The sequence below is a fragment of the Xyrauchen texanus genome, chromosome 11 (genome assembly GCF_025860055.1).
Source record: "Xyrauchen texanus isolate HMW12.3.18 chromosome 11, RBS_HiC_50CHRs, whole genome shotgun sequence".
In the NCBI taxonomy this organism is placed as follows: Eukaryota; Metazoa; Chordata; class Actinopteri; order Cypriniformes; family Catostomidae; genus Xyrauchen; species Xyrauchen texanus.
The window spans coordinates 31,770,147-31,794,655 of NC_068286.1; the positions used below are offsets into that span (position 1 = coordinate 31,770,147).

General features: G+C 42.2%; 1 pseudogene; it reads right to left on the bottom strand.

The window, feature by feature from the left end:
* The window catches only part of LOC127651346 (vitamin K-dependent protein S-like), a 54,309-nt pseudogene that overhangs the window by 8,622 nt on the left and 21,178 nt on the right, over window positions 1-24,509 (bottom strand).

Consider the following 24,509-nt stretch of genomic DNA (forward strand, 5'->3'; position numbering starts at 1 on the left):
AAGTAGAAAACATAATCTCTAAATTGAAAAGTTCCAAAGCAAGGGATGTGTTTGGATTTGATACCAATCTTCTGAAGCATTATAAATCATGTATCTTGGTGCCTGTAACCCATCTTATTAATTTATCAATCACGCAGGCAGTCGTCCCTTTGAGTTGGATGGTGGCAAATGTCATGCCAATATATAAATCGGGTGATAAATTAGACCCTGCTAATTATCGACCTATTAGCATACTTCCTATCTTCTCAAAGATAGCAGAAAAGTGGGTCGCTAACTCTATTATTGCACATCTTAATGATTATAATCCGGGTTTACACCCTATGCAATTCGGATTTCGATCTCTTCACTCAACTGAAATGGCTGTCTGTGTTTTGGTTGAGTTGAAGTCTTATTTAGACAAAAACAGTTATGTTGCGGCTGTTTTTGTTGACTTTAAGCGTGCGTTTGATATTGTGAATCATCTTAAGCTCTTGTCTAGACTGTTATGTATGCAGACGATACGGTAATTTTTACACAAGCCAAAAGTGCTGATGATGCAGCCCATCAGCTTTCATTGGCCTTAAATGACTTACAAAGATGGCTGAATGATTCATGCCTGTGCCTTAATGTTAAAAAGACCGTATCAATGTTTTTTAGTAAACCTAAAACAACCATGGCCGCAGTAAACGTTCGCTTGGGTGGACAAGAATTAATTAATGTTGAGGAATTTAAGTATTTGGGAGTGTTGATAGACTCGAAATTATCCTTTAAAAAACACGTAAATTTTTTTTTGAAAACTGTAAATGTTAATATATGGAACTTTACACATATTCGTACATCATTAACGGATACAGCAGCGATTACATTCCTGCACTGGCTCATATTGAGTACTGTATCACAAGTTGGTCCTATACGAGTCATGCTGCTATTGGGCCAATCGAAGTATGCTACAAAAGAGCATTGAACATATTAGACAAGAAACCTTGGTCATATCACCATTGTCAAATTTTAGATAAATATAAGCTTTTAAATTTTGCTAATTTCAAATTATTTAAATCAGCCTGTCTAATCTATAAGGTTATACATGGTCTGGCGCCTCCACCATTGAGTGATTTTATTAAACAAAAGTCTAGTAGTGTTGCCGGGTCTCGAGTGACTAGAGCCACTATGAGAGGTGATTGTGACTTGGCATTTAGGCGGACCGCCTTTTCACAGAACGTCCTGTCATATCAGGAAGTGAGCTTCTGGAATAGAATTCCACTGTTAATGAGGGAAAGCACAAGTCTTCCTACCTTTAGGAGTCGTTTAAAAGTGTGGCTGAGGGACACACAAACATGTGATCATGTTTAGTTAATCATTAGATATCAGATGTAAAACAGAGTTAGTGCATTACAAAAATGGATACAATTATCAGTGTGATATGGGTTGTGCAATAAGAGTCAGTATAATATGGGTTGTGCAACAGGGGTCAGTGTAATGCGGGTCAGTGCAATATCAGGTTAGTCAGGATATGTGCAAAATTGTGGTTTGTGCAATATAGTCGATGCTTTCCAATTTTCTATGTCTTTTGTTGTCCACTCTTGTTGTTACTGTCTGTTCTAACATGTTGTGATCACTGCTCTTGTCCTTGTTTTTTTGTATATAGTCTGTGTATAGTGTATTGGTATGTATTTATTAATTTCTGTGTGTAACATCAACCTGCCAGAGGGTCTGCAGATGGAAATTAGCCTATGGCTATAATCTGACATATTTACATTTGTGAAAATGTTCATTAATATGTATTGTCCCTTTTAAGAAATTAAATTAAAGTCTTAATAAACCTTAGGAAGAACATGTTGTGGATTAAACTGTATTAAAGCCCTCATTGCCAAATGAACATGTATAAAGAGTAACACATAAATATTCTTTGCACTGTCACTCTTCGCTCAAGCCCACAGAAGCATAATATCCATTCAGTTTTGGAGAATATTTATCTAAAAACAGCTCTGGTCACTACAATCTCCCATTTAGTTCTGTGGGAAGTTCTGTAAAACTTATCAAAGTGACAGTAGCTGAGGGCTAGCGAAGGGTCAATTATTTAAACTATAATTTATTAGAGTGGTGGTTATCCATGAAAAATTTGCAGCGGTTGTGCTAAAGCTGTCCTCCAATGTAAGTGTTGATGTGACTCTGCATGGTGTTGTTGAGTTTAGATAAAGCCGTGCTCAGGATCTCAGAATCGCTGTAGGACACTGACGATTCATTTGCGGTGATGTGAAGATGATCAACTGATACGCTCATCTCCACAACGAAATGATCAGGATAACAGAGCATCAGAGACTGAAGAGAGACCACAGATACGCTGTCTAAAAACACCTGCAGCTCCTGAGAATGAACCACAGAGTGTTGCCATGTCACAAATGTTTCACTTGTGTTAATCAGAAACTGATGTCTGTTGGGTAAAACGCACTGCATCATCTGGTCCTTTTGTTACCATGGAAACAGATAGAGGCACAGCGTTGTTGCTAACTAGGGCAAACAATACACCGGAACTACTTGAAGGACGTATACTCATCACAACATCCACCTGCCACTGACCAGTTCTCCATAGTGCAAACACATGATCTCAAATATTGAACATTACTGTGTTGTATATCAACCGAACACACATACAGCTGGATTAAAGTAATATTTCACGGAATTTTCAACCTAATGAAAATTATGTGAAGAATCTTTGACATGACATTACATTAGAAAATAATTTTATCCCTTACTTCAGAAGGTGAAGACAAATAAAAAATGTGTTTACATTAATGCACTTATAATGGACAACTAGCAGTGCAGTACTGTAAATAAGGTTTAAATAATACAACTATCACACAATTTTGAGAGCATAAGTATAACATGGAATAATTTAATAAGCATGTATGTGAAATATTATATACAATTTTTCATCTCATATCACGACCAGATAAAAAAGTAGACATTTCAACTTGGTACTGCATCTGTAAAGTACGGAGCCCCCGAAGTGACCTGTGCAAAAAAAAAAATCTAAGAGAATTTCGCGTGCGCACGAGAAACTTTCGCGTGCGCACGAGAAACTTTCGCGTGCGCACGAGATACTTTCGCGTGCGCACGAGATACTTCGCGTCGCACGAGAAACTATGGCGTGCGCACGAGATACTTCGCGTGCGCACGAGAAACTATCGCGTGCGCACGAGAAACTTTCGCGTGCGCACGAGAAACTATCGCGTGCGCACGAGATACTTCGCGTGCGCACGAAACTATCGCGTGCGCACGAGATACTTCGCGTGCGCACGCGTTACAGTTTCCGGTGTGTGTATAGCTCTTTTCCGATTAGCGTCATTGCCATCATTCATTTACTCAAAGATACTGAGAGCATGGATGCGCATGAATTTATAGAGATATATTTTAAACTTGGCCTTCAATACAAAGACATTACTGTCTATGACATTTGTAATACTGTCATGGCTGAGACACGCTTTGATCTGCCAAAGGACACTAATCAAGCAATAGACTTGTACTTGTACTTGCATTTAACACGAGAACTACCGGAATTATATAACTACTAGAATGGCCATAGTGGTCATTCTGACCGTTAGACTGTACCAAATGTCATGTCATATTTACATTCGAAACTTCTATTGAGGTTTTAGAATGAAGCTTCTAATGTCTGTCGTCATATTTTATATCGTCATCACCCTAAAAATGTATTGAATAAAATAGAATAATATGGATCAAATGGAGCGCCAAGCGAACGCAGATAGTCCTACATAATACGATCTTTTTTTGTAATATATAATAGTGCTAGACTATACACAAACATAGGCCTATATATATTATATATTAGCTGCTAGACTGCCCCGGAGGAAGGTGCGTGCCTCGCTTTGTGTACAGCAAGTTTTTTCACTGGAATCAAAATCCATGAATAAATGAATCTGTTATATTAATAATAAACACCAGGACACGAAATTTTAATTCTAATGAATGTGAAAATGTATTAGTTCATCGACAACCACAGAACTTGCTATTGTAGCTGATTGATACAAATTTGATTATTTATATTCTATTATTTTCTTTGTAAAATAAAAACAAATCAATGCAATAGCTTATAAAAACATCACCAATGTGTATTTCAATGCATAGTAAAAACCTTAGACATGTATGAATCACATATAGGCCAAACCCAAAATGGCCAAAACAGTTAATAAAGAATATGAACATTCGCTAAACTGTGGGAAAACTGATTTAGAAAGCAATATTTGTTTTACTGTGAGCAAAAATATCATGCTGTAAAACTATAATGAAAATATTATGCTGTAAAATCATTATGAACGAATTCTCCTAAAAGTGGGCTCACTTGAACAAAAAAGGGGGCCCCCATTTTAGGAGAATAATTTAATATAAATAATCAAATTTGTATCTGTAATCAGCTACAATAGCAAGTTCTGTGGTTGTCGATGAACTAATACATTTTCACATTCATTAGAATTAAAATTTCGTGTCCTGGTGTTTATTATTAATATAACAGATTCATTTATTCATGGATTTTGATTCCAGTGGCGGCTGCATAGGATTGTTTCCAATTTCCAATAAATCCAGAGCGTTGTAAAGTCCAAAAGTCAACATGTTTTGAAAAAGGATAGATGTAATAATTTCCAAAATTCACAACATGTTTTTATCTAACGAAATATTCCGCCTCAATCCATGTTTGTTGGCGTTTAGACTTTCAAAACCCTTTTCACTGTGGTGGAAAAAAACTTGCTGTACACAAAGCGAGGCACGCACCTTCCGGGCAGTCTAGCAGCTAATATATAATATATATAGGCCTATGTATGTGTATAGTCTAGCACTATTATATATTACAAAAAAAGATCGTATTATGTAGGACTATCTGCGTTCGCTTGGCGCTCCATTTGATCCATATTATTCTATTTTATTCAATACATTTTTAGGGTGATGACGATATAAAATATGACGACAGACATTAGAAGCTTCATTCTAAAACCTCAATAGAAGTTTCGAATGTAAATATGACATGACATTTGGTACAGTCTAACGGTCAGAATGACCACTATGGCCATTCTAGTAGTTATATAATTCCGGTAGTTCTCGTGTTAAATGCAAGTACAAGTACAAGTCTATTGCTTGATTAGTGTCCTTTGGCAGATCAAAGCGTGTCTCAGCCATGACAGTATTACAAATGTCATAGACAGTAATGTCTTTGTATTGAAGGCCAAGTTTAAAATATATCTCTATAAATTCATGCGCATCCATGCTCTCAGTATCTTTGAGTAAATGAATGATGGCAATGACGCAATCGGAAAAGAGCTATACACACACCGGAACTGTAACGCGTGCGCACGCGAAAGTATCTCGTGCGCACGCGATAGTCTCGTGCGCACGCCGAAAGTATCTCGTGCGCACGCGAAGTTCTCGTGCGCACGCGAAAGTTTCTCGTGCGCACGCGATAGTTCCGTGCGCACGCGAAGTATCTCGTGCGCGACGCCATAGTTCTCGTGCGCACGCGATAGTTTCTCGTGCGCACGCGAAGTATCTCGTGCGCACGCTGATAGTTTCGTGCGCACGCGAAAGTTTCTCGTGCGCACGCGATAGTTTCTCGTGCGCACGCGAAATTCTCTTAGATTTTTTTTTTGCACAGGTCACTTCGGGGGCTCCGTAGTAAAGCACTGTTTACATGCAGCAAACTCTGAAAATATTTCTTCCATAGGAGTTGAATTAAGTCCTTCATAAAAGTTGTAAGCCATGAACCAAACCAACCAGCTCTGAGGTGAATCATATTACACACCTTGATTTGAAGCAAAAAGTATTTGAAAATCAGACAAAAAGACAAGAGATACAAAACTCTATTCAACGTCTTTAATGAGGGAATGAACCACGATTCAATGAAGCATTGTGAATGGCGTAATTAAATAACAAACGATGGAATTAGAGAAATAATATATTTTTATTTTATTGCAAAATATTCAGATGCATACAAAAATGTAATTATTTTGAGAATGAAGGGAGAGCAACTTGATTGCTTCATTCAACATGCATTATGGGAGTAGGCGTTCACTGCAGAGCTCTTTTGGAACACTTTGTTTGCAGTGATTCTCTGGTAGTAGGATCTTTCACTTCAAGATCATGGGTAATGTAGTTCTTCACCAGGAATTCTGCTATTAAACACAATTTTATTTAAATTAAATTAAAATTACAAGGACTGATGGCTTCAACAGAAGCATGTAACATCGATTAACAACCTCAGAAGGTCTGTAGGTCTGTCTTACATTTTTTTTTTTTAATTGCTTTTAAATTAATTAAAAAAAAGTCCATAAATCAGGCAAAAAGGGAACCACTAACTCGCCAGAATTATAGATATTTTTATGATTGTCATGTACCGTACTACCCTTTCCTACTAGGTTTGTTATTCATTGTTATGTAGTAATCTTGAGATTGGGCTCCATCTGACCTCAAAGATATTCATTTGAAGTCTAAGGGAGTAAGTTATTTAGGACTCTTTGGATCCACTGCTCATATGTGGGAGGTTCTGGTTTGAGCCATCGAAATGTAATGAATTTCAGGGCTGCTACAAATAATATCTGAAGTAAGTAATTCAATCTTCTTTTCTTGAAACCATCAGGTATTACACCTAAAATAGCCACAACCGGGAAAAATAATATCAGCATTAAATACATCTCTGAGTACATTATAAACATCTTCCCAAAATGGTTTCAGCTTTGGGCAGGACCAGAAAATGCGAGTGTGGTTGCCAACATGAGCTCCACACTCCATCCAACATCTACCAGAAAAACGTCCTCCCATCTTTGCCATAATCTGTGGGGTGCGGAAATATCCTGTAATCATTTTCCATTTAAATTCTCTCCATGTGTTTGAGTTAGTCACCCTATGAGCCTCGAAACATATATCTGCCCAATCCTCCTGAGTAATCTCCTTCTGCATTTCTACCTCCCATCTTTCCTTATATGCAAAAGAATTGCTTGAGTGTAATGTCAGCAGTCTCTGGTATAATTGGAAATGAACTTCTTATCTGTATTACCCATTTGTATATTCATCAGTAAGTTCTCTATTTTATTTGGATTAACAATCCCCTTCCTATCTTTATGTTTTTAAGGAAGTCTCTTATTTGTAAGTACCTGAAAAAAAAATCTGTTTTCGATAACTTAAATTCACTTTGCAGTTGTTCAAATTATTTAAAATGGGCTTTACTAATTAGTTGATGTACAAAATTTTGTCTGTGATTTGCCCATTTTTTAAAACCCATCCCTAATTCCGAAGGTAAACTTTTTTTTATTGTAATTATACTGGATAAAAGGGAAGGGCTTTTGTTATTTTTAAGTTTTTGAAATTTCTTCTGCTGTGATGGGTTTATCTAATTCAGCTCTCATAAATTCAGTTAGTGGTTACTTGTTTGATGCATAAAAGGAATATTTGATATCCATCATTAGTGCCTCGTTTTAACCTCAAATTGAGCTATTTTTAAAGAAAAAGACGAGTCGAAATTAATTTTCGTGGTAATTAACATTATGCTGCAAATGCAATCCATTGACCTTAACTTCTATTGAACCCGGAATATTCCTTTAAGCAGCGTTTAATCCAGAAAATTCCTTCAATACATTATTGTTAATTTATAATAGCACTGTGGACTCAATGTAGTCAATGTTAAATTGTGCGAATCCACCAGTGGTGAAGAACGTTCCCTTCTCCACATGCACATTACAGTGTTTACTCTGCTTCTCCTGAATGACCTCCTTCACTCCAGACGCACCCTGATTCATGAGATTCCAGCCGTCTAATCTTGGGTTGATCTGATTCACGTACATAATCAAAATAAACCTCATTCAATCTTATTCAACAGTTCCACAATAACTAATGATGTAATACATTAGCTGTGTACAAACTAATTGCATGTTTGTAAATGTGCAGAAATCAAATTCAGCCGCAAACCTGCAAACACAACGAACAGTAAAGAGTTTCAATTTGAAGTATCTTTTGCTGCTCTTACTGTATTCAATAATAGAAACAAACAATCAATGTACATAATCAACATTTTTGATCTGGTAGTAGACTGTCTGCATTCTCATATAATTTAATATGACTTTAAGTAGTAAAGTTATTTGGGAGCACTGACTGATCAACAATGGTCCATCTTAATTGATATTGCTTCAGGACAGAGATTTTAGGTTGAACATCAAGTGGCAACACAACATAGAACCAAATCATATAAAGTATAAAATAAACAATAAAAATTAATTTATAGTAGCGCATTCAATTTAATGCATTTATATAGTACAATTAATAATATAAAAAATAACTTACACATTTTGTTTTTATTAAGTAACAATTAATCATGTCCACGGACTGTTATAAGGAACATAACTACCATTGGAGGAAATTAGGCTTGAAGTATCACCTGTTTTCAGCAGGGGGCAGTAAGCAAAACTCAAGCTGTACAGGCAACAAACAATGTTGCCAATTTGGGGAATTTGTCACCAAATGTAACGACGTTTTCATGGCTGCTGCGACTTTTGACTAGATTTAATTATATATGGTGATGTTTGGGCGATTATTTATTAAACAGACATGCAAAGTCATTCTATGTGATAAGTCAGATCTAAAAAAAAAAATGCATTGATCACCAAGTACATTGTGACTGCAAAATCCTTTTTTGATCAGAGGCAAGTGTGTACGGACTAGTGTGTACCTATGAACTTGTCTGTAGCTGAAACTGAATGTACTTTAGCCTTTTACATTGCTGACATGGACCAATCAATTCACTTGGATTTATGTAAAGACAGTTTTAAAGATGCTGCTGCCGTCAAATTACACAGGACCAAATGCACTGCCTTGAAAAACAAAAAAGTTTGTCCCACACTTTATCAGTAATTTTCACATCTGAAAGTGAAAGTTAAAGTGGAGATTTCGGGTAAAAAAGGGCTTAAATATTGATCTGTTTCTCAACCACACTTATTGTATTGCTTCTGAAGATGTGGATTTAATACCTGGATTCATATGGATTACTTTTAAGATGCCTTTATGTGTCGCCATTCACTTGCATTGTATGGACCTACAGAACTGAAATATTTTAATAAGAATAAAGAAAGTCTGGGATGAGATCCTTTAATGTCAACATATACTTCACAAAACACATTGTGGTCGACACAAACCATGTTTCCCCTTTGCCAACTGAATCAGTAGTCTGGGTGGTATTTTATGTTTTTTAGAATGATTTGTGTCACACAACTAGTCCATGTTGACATCTGTCTAATTTGAAGAGCTTCTACCAAGTTACAGATGAATTTGTGTTTTTGTTTGAATGCACAATCTTTGACATCAAAAGCAAAAGATATGTGAAGTGTTTTCTCCATGCTTATAAAGTTATTTAGCTATCTTAAGTATGCATGATTATTGTTGCATTTTATTATTTGCATATAGCATACATTTTTCCCTGATGTCCATGAACCTATAAGAACAGACCTGAGACACATTTTTAGGTCGCGATCCACCAGTTTAGAATCACTTATCAACAGTACTTTATCACGTATTATAATTATAATATTAAGTAACACTTAAATAGATTACCCAAACCCTCCATAAACTGATTATTCAGAAACAAGATGCAGAATCTCTTTCACTGCAGAACAATGTTAATTCCCGTACTTGGAATCGGCCTTCATGCAGAATTGCAGGTATATCACAGGTAACCCGCTGAACTTCCCAGATACAACATCTTGCTGTTTTTATGGTCGGCCAGAGTCAAACATTGTGGAATCTTCTCGCAGATCTGCCCATCCTCTGCCAACTTCACACCCTCACGCCCTGTCACTGTGACAGGAAAAACTGCCAATCCCATTCACACACACAGCCTGCTCACACTCATCCAAATCTGGTGGAAACACACCCATACACACAGTTCCATTGTTTCCATTGGATGTGCATATGGTTTTTATCACACATACTTCCATTACTCATAAGTCTTTAATTTACATCACAGCCATGATCCATGATTTTCTACTTATTATTGTTAGCCGAGGGCAAGTTTTATTATGTATAGTTTCAATGCAAATGTCTGCTAAAAGTGTACTGTGTACACTAGCATATAGATAACCTCAAAGCTAACAGTGTGTGTGTGTCAGGGCCGTTTCTATATAAAAGGAGTATAAGCACCTGCTTAGGGCCCCCAAGCTACCAGTGGGCCCGTATTTATTTTTATTAAATATACTAAAATCTGCAAGTAAAACTCAGGTAGCTGTTGTGCCTCAATTAGACAGTTATAGGGGCCCCTTTGTAACTAGAAAATGTAAGTAAGATTTCGCTTAGGGCCCCCATATGCTCAGAAACAGCCCTGGTGTGTGTTTCTTTCACCCAGACACTTTTGTGTGGTTGTGTTGTACTTGTATACTATTGGGCATTGGCACTCAAACGCACCCGGAACATTCACACATTTGGAAGGCTCCACACAAACACTGGGATACAGGATGCACTCATTGATATCTATGGATGAAAGACACATTATATGATAACATGTTGCACATACAGTAATATTTGGACATTTAATGTGTGAATGTCATTCCTTTAGATAAAAAAGCAAGTGTGATCTGCATTTCTCAAATGCTGCTGGATATTTTCTCAGAACTAACTTCATGATGGTGTGTTTTTGCTCAATGACTTGAATCAACTGCAATCAAGGTTAAAGTTAGGCACTTATAATGGAAGTGAATGGGGCCAATTTTTGGAGGGTTTAAAAAGGCAGAAATGTGAAGATTATAATTTTATCAAAGCACTTACATTCATTATTTTGTTAAAACTTGTGTATTATTTGAGTTGTAAAGTCCTTGTTTTGTTATGGTGGATTTAGTGTTTACTTTATGGCGTTACATAATTGGACATAACTTTACATAGAAATTGTTAGTAAGTGATTTTATCACACGAAAACACTATTTTTTAATTAAAACTTAAGTAAAAGATGCTGAAAACATTGTTACATAACAGGCCTTTAATGCACTTTACATTGGGTCACATTCAACAGACAGACTAATGGAACAACGTGTGTATGTGCTTCTGAAATCTTTGTTGACATGTTTTCCACTGTATGAATCTCTCATTTAGTGTTGGACCCCACAGCTGCACAGGGCTCAATTTCTCAGTTACAGGAAAATGCCAGAATTCCTGGAACAGCAGTTGGAGCTCATCTGGCCCACATGAAGTCAGTGTGAAATCAACTCAATCTGGATTAAAACCAAATGCTCCAGAGCAACACATTGACAGCACTAGCAAATTTACAGGAAAACTACAACCTACTGCTATAGACCTGCAGTCCTCTGAATCGGCATTGTTGGGTTCCTTTGTGGTGCAGTTTTCAGTCAGTACACTAACAAGTGAACTAGGGGTGTGCAGCGAAGCCATTATCTGTATCTGTTCATATGACAAAATTATCTGTCTCTGTATTCAGATAGAACCGGGTGTGGAACTGAAAATGCATCAGGGCTTAAACTTGAAATGCATCAAAACTGCAAAACAAACAAAAAAAATGCATCTATTTTTAAGTGTTACTCTTACATTTATAGTTTATATTAATAAAATATGCTTTGAATATGTCTTTTAATAATTATAGCCTAATAATAATAATAATTATTATACAATTATTATTTAAAAAAAATATATATTTTTTGTTTTTTCTTTCCAGATGAATTTGTAGGCTACATTAACTGTGGAATATGTTGTGATTTCTCCTGATATTTCAGATATTAATATCTGCATGAAACAGAATTTTTGTTTGTCTGTGCATGTACAGTATAACAACATTATTCTGGCGGCAGGAGGTGTCAAAGTAAAATTATAAATGTCAAGCACACATTTTGGCGTGAAAAATAAATACAAATTCAAACATTAAAAGAAATTTAAATCAATACAGCATATAAACAGTTGAAAGTACCGTAAGTCTATCAGGAATTTTTACAATAAGACTCCATTATTTAGTTAAATAACAATAAATTTAATAATAATAATAATGTTACATTTATTTAGTGCCTTACCAGAGTTCAAGAACACTTAACATTTTCAAATTTAGCACAGTTTAAAGAAGAAGAAAAAAAGACAGAGTCTCAGTTTCTTTGTTTTACATAAGGAGGAATATTCCTAATAGATGAATACTCTATGGAGCATTTAAACCTTTATTAAGCACTTTACATTTTTGTTTTTCAGAATAAAGTCTTAACCAGAATTTCCTTAATTGCTGATGTGAACATAAATGTGACCAACTTTAATAGATGGCTAGATGGGCTCCAACGTTAAATCACTTCAGGTCAGGAATCTAACATTGCGCTCAGGTTTAGGCTATAAATGAATACATGGAAAACAATTGTGAATCCTGTGATACATTCTTTATTTTATTCTCCACAATTTGGAATGCCCAATTCCCACTATTTAGTAGGCCCACATGGTGGCGTGGTTACTCACCTCAATCATTGTTGGCAGAGGACAAGTCTCAGTTGCCTCCGCTTCTGAGACAGTCAATCTGTGGAACTTACCACGTGCCCCATTGAGAGCGAGAACCACTAATCGCGACCACAAGTAGGTTACCCCATGTGACTCTACCCTCCCTAGGAACCGGACCAATTTGGCTGCTTAGGAGACCTGGCTGGAGTCACTCAGCACGCCTGAACTCGTAACTCTAAGGGTGGTAGTCAGCGTCAATACTCGTTGAGTTTCCCAAGCCCCTGTGTGATACATTAACATGTGTGACAATTCAAGAAGTGAAACGTGTACAATTCTGTGCAAAAGTCTTTGGCACATAAGATGTTTCACAAAAGCATTTGTCTTAAGATGGTTATTTATATCTTCAGCTTTAGTGTGTCAATAGGAAACATAAATGTTAGACTCCCAAACATTACTTTTGCAAATAGAAAAGATTAGAATAGAAGAACAGGGAGCCCTGCAACAGATGTCATGGACCCCACAAAGCCCCCCACTGAACACCGTGTCAGTCTGAGAATACATAAAGGGACAGAAGCAATTGAGACAGCCTAAATAGATAGAAGATCTGTGGCGAATTCTCCAAGAAGCTTGGAACATCCTATTTGCCAACAGCCAATAAAAACAGGTGTACCTAGGAGAATTGGTGCTATTTTAAAGGCAAAGGTGGTCACACCGAATATTAATTTAGCTTTTATGTTTACTGGATTTTGTATGATGTTAATTGATAAATGAAAACTATTTATGTCATTATTTTCACAAGTGCCTAAACTTTTGCACAGTACTGTATACATGGTTGGGAAGTAACAGAATACATGTAACAGGATTACGTATATAAAATACAAAATATTAGTAACTGTATTCCACTACAGTTACAATTGAAATCATTGTTAATTAGAATACAGATACATTCAAACAGTAATTTTATTACTGAAGAGATTACTTAACATTTTATTGTCATTTGTTTAATTTAATATTTAGTCCTTTCAGATGGAAAACATTTAATGATAAATGATGCGATCCAAAGTGCATTTGAACAGCAGTGAAGTAGTGAAGTTTGGAGCAGAATAAATAGAAATAAACCTTGTGTAAATTGTCATCTTTACACTAAGCTAAAATGCTATTTCTATCCATTTTACATTTTACAAGCAGCATGATCATATTTTTTTTTAATCAAGAAAATTCACATTGGATCATAATTTCATTTTTTCTATTAAGACTTTGATATTAGGACAAAAATCGTATTCTTGAGAATAATTTCTGTATTATTTTCCTGTAAAAAAATATCTAAAAATCCTTAAAACCCCCTATCTGAGGTGCCCCCCATATCTTAAATATGTAAAAATATCAATGTAAAAAATTGCTCTTGTGAGAATTGTTATGTTTATTGTCCCCCCCCAACATTTTGATGAAATTTTCGCCCCTGGTTACACTTGATAAGCTCCGGACGCGTACAATTAACAGAGACCACACATGGAGTTAAGACCACACTCATCCGATCTGAAATAACATATGCGCATTTTCATTCATTAGGTTTACACATTAAAAATATTAGCAGCGCATATTCATAAATTCTTTGGATATGTTTATTTAAAATGTCACATTCTCCTTGTGCTTTTTGGATCAGTCATACAAACATTTATTTTATTCTGATGAATCAGTTTTTCATTTTGAAGTCATTATTCGTGCCTTTACGAATAAGCTATTCAGCTTCAGGCACATCCCTAAAGTGAACGTTTGCTCACCTATGCAATGAAGGTTGTCGTGCGTGTAGAAGCCTCGCTCACAGCTGCAGGTGAAACTCCCGGGGAAGTTGAAACATGCTTGGCTGCAGCCCGCTGGGAATTCTGGATCATCACACTCGTTAATGTCTTGAACAATCTCGATTTCGATCCTTAAAACCCAAGATCAATCTTTTACACTATGCGAGTAGTATTTACAATGCAAGTAGTATAGTGGCGAAGAAGTTATTAACACTGAGATCCTTTCATTGCATGCTGAGAGTAAAAGTTTGTTTTGACTTGTTCCGTGTAATGTGGCCAAACACAAAATCTATGCAATCGATGTGATTGAATAATTGTCAGGACCCAGTCTCGAACCCGGTTTCCAGTGTGAGAAACTGTAACTTAGCAAACTGAGCCACTAGTGGTCAGCAGGACACAGCAGACACAGCAGTACTAGAGACATTGTTTTAATAATGTAAAAAGTAAAGATCTTCAGGCAAAAAATATAAATCCACAATGTCAAAAATCATTCCAGGACAAAAGGTAATAAACCAAGTCAAAAGGTAAATCCACAAGGTAAGAAGGTACAGCAGAAAAAAGGTCTCAAAAGATAATCCAAAAAAAAAACAAATGAGTACCAAATCAGAGTACCACAAGATAATCCAACTGGAGCCACAAACGTTCACAGCTTCACTGAGGCTGGGTGCTAACATTCAAACACAGAGCAAAGAACTAAGGAAAACTAAGGTTTTAAATACATACAAGGGAAACGACTCAGTTACTAACGTAACCTCGGTTCCCTGAGAGGAGGGAACGAGTATTGCGTAAGTAGCTTACGCTATGGGAAAACTCCGTTTCTCGAGAAATATTGAAGTCTTTATGTAAAACGCATTGCAGCTGCACAGCAGACAGCAATGAGCGAGGCAGCTCGGTCATTGGCTGTGCTTCAGCAACTTGCTCGAACCAATGACGGGGCGACTCTGAACGCGACCAATGGCGGCGTCGCTCACGCGCTCAGAGCCCGCCAAGATGGGCGTGGCTTAGGGCTATATATTAGGCGCCCCGTCATGAGAGTTCTTTAGGTTCAATCGACTGAAGCGAAACTGACCAAGCACTAGCACGGCAGCTTACGCAATACTCGTTCCCTCCTCTCAGGGAACCGAGGTTACGTTAGTAACCGAGTCGTTCCCTATCGAGAGGTCTCTCCTATTGCGTAAGTAGCTTACGCTATGGGAACACCATGTAAAACCCCGTGCGTGCTGACTTCGCTCTATAAAGCCAGAGGCAGATGCCTGAGCCTTAAAGCAAAGTGATTATTCCACGAGCCGGCCAACGGCGAGCTACATAATGGGATAGTATAGAGCACCCTTCCAAGGTGGTCCATGGTGGGCGCTCATAGTACAAACACAAGCACATATCTTATGTACTGAGTTTTCTATGTACTGATATGCATAAAAATCCTTTAAGTCAGTCAGAGACAGACCTTGTAAGGGAGGAGATAATGCTCAGCATATACATACTCCAGTCCATTCTACAGTCAGGCTGATAGAATGTTGGAATGCATTTTTCTATGTACTGATATGCATAAAAAATCCTCTAAGTCGGTCAGAGACGGACCTTATAAGGGAGGAGATAATGCTCAGCATATACATACTCCAGTCCATTCTACAGTCAGGCTGATAGAATGTTGGAATGCATTTTTTCTATGTACTGATATGCATAAAAATCCTCTAAGTCGGTCAGAGACGGACCTTATAAGGGAGGAGATAATGCTCAGCATATACATACTCCAGTCCATTCTACAGTCAGGCTGATAGAATGTTGGAATGCATTTTTTTCTATGTACTGATATGCATAAAAAATCCTCTAAGTCAGTCAGAGACGGACCTTATAAGGGAGGAGATAATGCTCAGCATATACATTCTCCAGTCCATTCTACAGTCAGGCTGATAGAATGTTGGAATGCAATGAGGGGACCTGTAGGTTATAAAACCTGATAAATGTCGAGGCGAGGCCCAGCCCGCGCCGCACAAATATCTTCAATGGGTATCCCACTCGACCATGCCCACGAGGAGGCCATGCTCCTTGTAGAGTGAGCTCTGATGCCTAAGGGGCATTGAAGGCCCTTGGCTTCATAAGCTAGCGCTATAGCATCCACTATCCAGTGCGATATTCTTTGCTTTGAGACTGCGAGACCTTTAGTGCGGCCGCCAAAGCATACGAATAATTGTTCCGTCGGTCTGAACAGGGCAGAACGTCCCAAATATACTCTGAGCGCCCTGACCGGGCAGAGTAAATTAGCGTAGCTTTCGTCTGCTGGGGACGATAGCGCTGCCAGAGATATCACCTGTACTCTGAAGGGTGTGGAGAGCACTTTAGGAATATACCCGTGCTTTGGCCTAAGGACAACTCTGCAGTCGTTAGGTCCAAATTCCAGGCAAGCAGCGCTTGATGACAGCGCGTGCAGGTCGCCCACTCTCTTGACTGAGGCGAGCGCCAGCAAGAGCGCAGTTTTGAGGGAGAGCTGTTTAAGGTGCATGGTTCGGAGAGGTTCGAACGGGGCACTCTTGAGTGCATCCAGGACCGTGGCCAGGTCCCAGATCGGCACCGAGAGGGGGCGAGGAGGGTTCATCCGCCTAGCAGCTCTTAGGAAACGAATGATTAGGTCGTTTTTCCCTAATGAACGTCCTTTATCAGGATTGTGTGACGCCGCTATGGCAACCACATAGACTTTGAGCGTGGAGGGTGTGCGGCCTGCCTCCAGCAGCTCTTGCAAAAAGGCGAGTACACTTGGTATCTCGCACGATTTGGGGTTCAAGCTCTTGGTATCACACCAGTCACTGAACACTTTCCACTTTTGGGCATATAAGCGCCTTGTAGAGGGTGCTCGCGCCTCAGTGATAGTTCTCAAAACTCCACTGGGGAGGTTCTCGGGAACCCGTTGAGGGGCCATGCATGGAGGGCCCACAGATCGGGGCGGGGATGAAGAATCATACCGTTGGCCTGCCTGAGGAGGTCTAGCCTCAACGGAATCGGCCATGGGGCAGATTGCATCATCTGCATCAGTTCTGGAAACCACGTCTGGTTGTTCCAGAGTGGGGCTACCAGGAGCACTGCACATTTCACTTCCTGATCCGACTGATGACCTGAGGTAGCATCGCGATCAGGGGAAAAGCATACAAGGGGCGGCTCGGCCAGACTTGGGCGAAGCGTCCGTGCTCTTTGAGAAGAAAAGGGGCAGTCTGGCGTTTTCTCTGGAGGCGAAGAGGTCGACCTCTGCCTCGCCAAAGGTTTGCCATAACCACTGAACCGTCAGGGGTGGAGAGACCATTCTCCTGGGAGAACCTTGTCTCTGGACAGCATGTCCGCTCCCTGGTTCAGGACGCCTGGCACATGCGCTGCTCTCAGCGGCGCAGGTGGTGTTGTGACCATAAGATGAGCTCCCTGGCCATAGAGTGCAGGGAGCTCGACCTGAGTCCACCCTGGTGATTTATATACTGAAACTACCGTCATGTTGTCCGTTCGGATCAGGGCGTGTTCGTTTTCAGGTACGGAAGCAGGGCTCTGAGAGCCAAGGCGACCGCTTTCATTTCCAGACAGTTTATATGTAGGCGCTTTTCGGGTTTGACCAAAAGCCGGAGACAGGCCTGCCCTCGTAAAGGGCCCCCATCCTATTTTGGAGGCATCTGTCGTGATCATTTTTCTCCGCGTATTCGCCCAGACTCACGCCGGTTTGATACCAGTTGACGGCTTTCCAGGGCGTCAGGGCTTTTATACAGCCGTGATTCGCTCTGATCAAAAAGTGGCCCGAGTGCCACGCGTGCGTGGGGACACGGCTCTTGAGCCAGCGCTGGAGAGGACGCATGTGCAACAATCCTAGCTGGAGTACCGCCGATGCCGAGGCCATGAGACCGAGCATTCTTTGAAATCGTTTGACGGGCGTGTGCACCCGTTCTGAATGATGTTGCAAGGCGTCGAATAGAGAGCGCGGCTCTGATGAGAGCGCGCTGTCATCTGCACTGAGTCTAGCACTATTCCCAGAAAAGAGATATTCTGGCTGGGGATAGCACGCTCTTTGCAAAATTGATTCTCAGACCCAGGCATTCTAGATGGCTGATAATCCAAGATCTGTGCGTCGTTAACTGACCCTCTGATTGTGCTATGATTAGCCAATCGTCGAGGTAAATCAGTATTCGCACTCCCGCTGTCTCAGGGGAAAGTGCCGCGTCCATACATTTCGTGAATGTACGGGGGGCCAATGATAGGCCGAATGGTAGTACTGTGTACTGGTATGACTGTCCCTCGAAGCGAATCTCAGAAAAGGCCTGTGATGAGGCGCTATCGAATGTGAAAGTAAGCGTCTTTCAAATCCACTGATAGAAACCAATCCCCAGGGCGAACCTGCGCGAGGATATGTTTGGTTGTTAACATTCTGAACGAGCGAATCATTAAAGCTTTGTTCAGATGTCTGAGATCTAGGATGGGGCGGAGGCCACCGTCCTTTTTCGGGACGAGAAAATAGCGGCTGTAAAAACCCGCCACACTCATAGAGGGAGGAACAGTTTCTATAGCACCCTTCTCTATCAGTTTGAGCACCTCGGTGCGTAGAACATGTGACACATCTTTCCTCACTTCGTCTCGACCACGCTGAGCGGGTGGTCTGCGAGCGAATTGAAGTGAGTAACCGTGTTTTATTATGTTCAAAACCCATTTCGGCATGTCGGGATTTTTTCCCAGGCTTTTGCTCGCACAGATATGGGCTGAATGCTGGCTGGGGGCATGTCGCAGTGACGTATGGGCCCCACCGGCAAATTGCCTTGTGCTAACACTGAGTTTACAGCTCTCAGAGGCGCAGGTGCGCGCTGAGCAGCCGTGTTGAGTGCCGAGTGCAAGGGTGCGTGTGAGAGTACAGGCACGCGCGCTATCTCCGAAATGCTTGCAGCATGAGTCGGAGAAATGCTTGAAACTGTATGGACAGAGTTTTTGGGTGGGGGTGCATACATCGTAATAGGCACGCGCGCCACATTCATGAAGCTTCCGCTTTTAGCGAGAGTCTCTTAGCTCGCGTCGCATCTGTGATGTTTTTGGCTATGCAGACAGAGAACTGTTTGAAACTGTATGGGCAGCACTTATGGGTGGAGGTGCATATACTGCAGTAGGCACGCTACCACTTTCATAGTAGTCTTCCGCTTTAGCTGGCGGAAGTGTTTATAACTGTGGGATACAGTGCTTGTGTGTAGTGGTGCATACATGACAATAGGCACACGATCTACATTTATTGGACGTCCAGCCTGAGCTGGGGAAGTATTTGGCACTGTTTGGACAGTATTGGTATGTGGGAATGCGCACTTTAGTGTGGACATGTGAACCCTTAGTGACACAGGCAGAAAATGACTCTTTTCGTGATTTCTGTGTGTCGCCGTTAAAATGGCGTTTGATTGCAGGTGAGCGAGTTCTGTGACTGGCCCATTGACTGCTGTACAGACATTTCCAACCGCCTGTAAGGGGACTGGGTAATGTTTTACATGTTTTAGAGAGAGTGGTCCGGCCTTTGCGAGACACGTACTCTCTCTTTTCTTCCTATTGCTAGGAAGACTTACGAGGCTCGGGTTCAGCACGATCTTGGGCCGAGGACCTCGTTGCTCAGGCGGCTTTCTTCGGCCAGCGAACGCGAGCGGCGTCGAGCGTCCGTTTCAGGTCTGCTCTTTGGCTTTTGGGAGACGGGAGGGGCCGCCCTGGCTCGCTGCTGCTGCTGAGGCGGTCTCTGGTGAGACGAGCTGGAGCGCTTGGGCAGGAAGTGACGCATAGCTTGCGAATCCTTCCGGGCCTCAGTGAAGCGTTCAGCGAATTCTTTTACCGCTGATCCGAACAGGCCGCTTGGAGCGATAGGCGCGTCAAGGAATGGCGCCTTATCCGCGTCCTTCATCTCCGTTAGCGTCAGCCACAGATGGCGCTCAAGGACAGTCAAGTTAGCCATGGCCCGGCCGATGGATTGGGCGGTGGCCTTCGTGGCTCGCAGGGCTACGTCAGTGGCGCTGCGCAGGTCCTTGAAAGCCTCAGGTTCAGGTCCAGACTCGTCCATGGTGCGGAGAAGTTTGGCCTGGTAAACTTGTAAAACCGCCATTGAATGAAGCGCTGACGCAGCTTGGCCGGCGGCGGCGTATGCGCGACCGGCGAGAGCTGAGGTGGATCTGCAGGGCTTCGAGGGATGAGAAGCTTTGGCTTTCCATCCGGCGGTGGAGGGTGGGCACAGATGGTTGGCCACAGCCTCCTCGAGGGGCGGAGTTCCCTCGTAGCCTCTTTCTCTTGCGCCGTCCACTGAGGAGAGCGAGGAAGAAAACGAAGGCTTCAGGCGAGCAGAGTGCGGGGCTTTCCACGACTTCGTGAGTTCGTTGTGCACTTCGGGGAAGAAAGGAGAGGGTCTCTGTCGAGGGGCCTGCCGGCACCCCTGCAGGAACCACTCATCCAGCCGGCTGCGTACGCGTTCTTCCGGAGAAGACCAGTCGAGCCCGAGGTCTTCCTCGGCTTTGGACAGGATGCGGACGATCTCAGAGTCCATGCTGGTGCCCGTGCTCGTGTCCGCTGAGGTCGATGGCGTGGGGTCGAAACTCGAGCCCGGCCAGTCGTCGGATGCAGCGTCAATAGAGAGGCTGTCATCCTTTTCATCGTCGTCCCCTGACGTGCCGAACGAGACGAGACCCATCGCTCTGCTGGAGGGGTGCTGGTCCACCTTCATAAAATGGACTGGCGGCGGGGAGATCTCAGGTAGCGGTGAAGCACGGGACTGGGCGTGATGTCACGCGCTCGTGCTCTGGCAGCCTCTGTGGCGCTTTTCTTGGCTCGAATGGAGGGGCGGCAGCACGGTGGAAGCAGGCTCGTTTGCGGCGAAAGCGGCAAAGTGAGCGCGCAGCTCGGCGAGGCCCAGGGAGTCACATTCGGGGCATCTGCCCCGAATGAGAGCAGCTTCTGCGTGGTCCGGTCCCAGGCAGCGAGTGCAAATGATGTGACGATCCCCATCAGGAAGAGGGCCTCTGCACGAGGCGCAGGCTGAAGGCATTTGCAACAACGCCTTGGAAAATTACTCTTTTACTAAAAAAGCGTCGCAGAGGCAAGTGCTTGCAGTAAAAGGATATAGCGTTGCGCGCCGGATGGCGTAGCAGAAGGCTTTGAAGGCGGCTGAAGGCGCCGGCGTCCTCTTTAGCGGTCCTGCTTTAGGCTTTTCGACGGGACAATCCGGAGGATCCAGCGAAGAACAGGTCTTTGCTGAAGGAGATTAAATCTAAAGAACTCTCATGACGGGGCGCCTAATATATAGCCCTAAGCCACGCCCATCTTGGCGGGCTCTGAGCGCACTGAGCGCTGGCGCGCCCATTGGTCGCAGCGTTCAGAGTCGCCCGTCATTGGTTCGAGCAAGTTGCTGCAGCACAGCCAATGACGGAGCTGCCTCGCTCATTGCTGTCTGCTGTGCAGCTGCAATGCGTTTTACATAAAGACTTCAATATTTCTCGAGAAACTGAGTTTTCCCATAGCGTAGCTACTTACGCAATAGGAGAGACCTCTCGATAGGGAACGAGGCACAGGTGCAAATAATAACTGGATCAGACAAAAGGCATAATGGGGGCCTCTAGTGGCCAAAACCGGAAAAACCCCGGCCGAATGCTGACAAATAATGTCTCCTTTAATATCATTTCTGTTCTATACACTCAGTTTTTCATCAAAAACATTTCATTCATTCAGTAAAGAAACCATGCACATACTCGCATTCATATGCCCACACTGACTAATGCCGGTAGTCTTAACGATTTAGCGTGTTTTCTACATTTCAATGTAAATACTTGTAAAGAGAACAAATTTCACATGTAAACAAGACATCTTGCAAATCGGAATAGAATTGTAAAATCTGTAGTAATTCCTTTCTTCTTTTCTTTCTCTTTTCCTTTATTTAACCAGGTTAAAAACTGATTGAGATTAAAATCTCTGTTACAAGAGTGACCTAGCCAAGAAGGCAGCAACAAGTATCATAAATAACAATTTACAATAACTACAACAACAGTACAATATAGAACAAATCAGGAATCACAACAACAGTTCACAAGAGGATAAAAAAACACATCTTTTAAAAGTACATTCAATTAATTTAATGATGGGAGCAGACAACTTTAAAATGTTTTGTAAATTATTCCAAGCAGCAGGAGCATTATACTTAAAATCTTTATACCAAGCTTTGTCCGGACCCAAGGAACATTAAAATATAACAGGTAATTTAAACAAAGATTATAGCGTACATTTGTATTGGATGAGCTGAGAGACAAATAAGGAGTTAATCCACAAATGGGCTTATAGATAAAACAATTCCAGTTAAAACTTCTCAGTGTATCCATAGTTGGCAACTCTGTCTTATCATACAGAATGCAGTGGTGCGTTTGATAACTACAACCAGTAATAAAACTTAAGGCACTGTGAAAATGTCTTTTAAACCTTGTACTGGAGCATTCATATAAAGCAGATCTCCATAACCCAATAATGGTAGAAAATTTGCAGACACCAAGTATTTTCCAGCACTAAAAAAGAATAAAGTTCTATTTCTTAAGTAAAACCATAGTTTAAGTTTAGACCGATGGAGGGAACGAGACGTTGTGTCAGAGAAGCGACACTAGGGGTCTCTCTTGAGCGCTGATATTCACCTCTGAACTATGAAAAAAGGCCAGTGAGAGTTGGCAGCCAGTATTTGCATGTCCCGCCCCCGGACATACGGGTATTTAAGCTGCGCAAATACGGGAGTTCATTCAGGATTTGGTTCAATCCGGTTCATTCTGAGGAGCCGGAAATGGTCCGGCCACAACAGTGGCTCGGCTCAGCGACGTGGCAGGGGAGACACAACGTCTCGTTCCCTCCATCGGGGAACGGAGGTTACATACGTAACCTAGACGTTCCCCTTCTGTCGCTCTCTCCACGTTGTGTCAGAGAAGCGACACTAGGGGTCCACTTAAAAAGTGCCATGCGCTGAGCCGTGTACGTGAACTGCCGATACAGGAGCGAGCAGGTATTCTTACGTGCAGGACGACCAACTGTATCAGGCTGCATGTACCCTTCCCCAATGCCCCATTTAAGCCATCAGACTCCTTATCGTTACCCTGGAGGGGGGAACAAGGTGATGGCCCTCCAGGCTGGGCCTCTTTTCTCTCTATGTTTCTCGCATAGAGCAGCTAAGGCCGGGGACCTTACACGCATTGAGGGAAGGGGGTCTTAGCCCTTCTTTTAGGGCAGAAGACCCTGCGGAGGCCACACCTACCCGGCAGGGGAGGCAAAGTTTTAGTAGCAAATACATCAGATGGCCTAACTTAGGACCTATGTGGAAAAGTTGCTGCGGTGGTAGACCCAACCCCGTAGGGGGGTAGCGAACAGCACGGCGACCGAGGCAGCTGTAACTGCCTAAGGGAGACACGGGGGTCCGCTCGTGAGGGGACAGTACCGTGGCATTACACACAGGGGGAGTCCGAACAGGAGGCCTTACCTGCAGAGCACCTATACCAGTACAGGGTAGCAGCAGGCTTGCAGCGAGGCATGATGTGAGAAATGGCCTCTGTCTGCTTCTTCACCATGGAGAACTGCTGGGCGAAGTCCTCAACGGTGTCGCCGAAGAGGCCGAACTGGGAGACAGGGGCGTTGAGAAAGCGAGTCTTGTCGGCTTCATGCATCTCAAGCAAGTTCAGCCATTGCTGACGTTCCTGGACCACCAGCGTGGCCAACGCCTGCCCGAGCGCCTGCGCTGTGACCTTCGTCGCTCTCAGGGCGAGGTCGGTCGCTGAGCGCAGTTCCTGCAGCGTGTCGGGATCAGGGCCACCCCCGTGCATGTTTCGCAGTGCCTTGGCTTGGTGGACCTGCAGGAGAGCCATGGCATGCAGGGCGGAAGCGGTGCTTCCGGTGGCGCTGTAGGCCTTTGCGGTGAGCGAGGATGTTGCTCTACAGGAACGGGAAGGGAGTACAGGACGACCCCGCCAGGTGGTAGTGCTTCCGGGGCATAGGTGGAGCGTAACAGCCCTATCCACCTGGGGAATCGCGTGTACGCGCGTACCCTTTTAAATAAAATCACTCTTTTATGAAGGGAAAAGAACTCGTAAAAGATCTTTATAATCTGCACCTTCGAAGCGCTCAGGGGCAGGAAGTGCACAGTCGTGCAAACAGGAGAAAGCCGCTGTTGTGCACCGTAGAATCCAACAGCATGCAGCAGAGGGATAGCAGGAACTCGGTGTGTATACGCAGCAGTTGCAGACACGACCATCGGCTACAAATAAATTTTCTGAATGAACT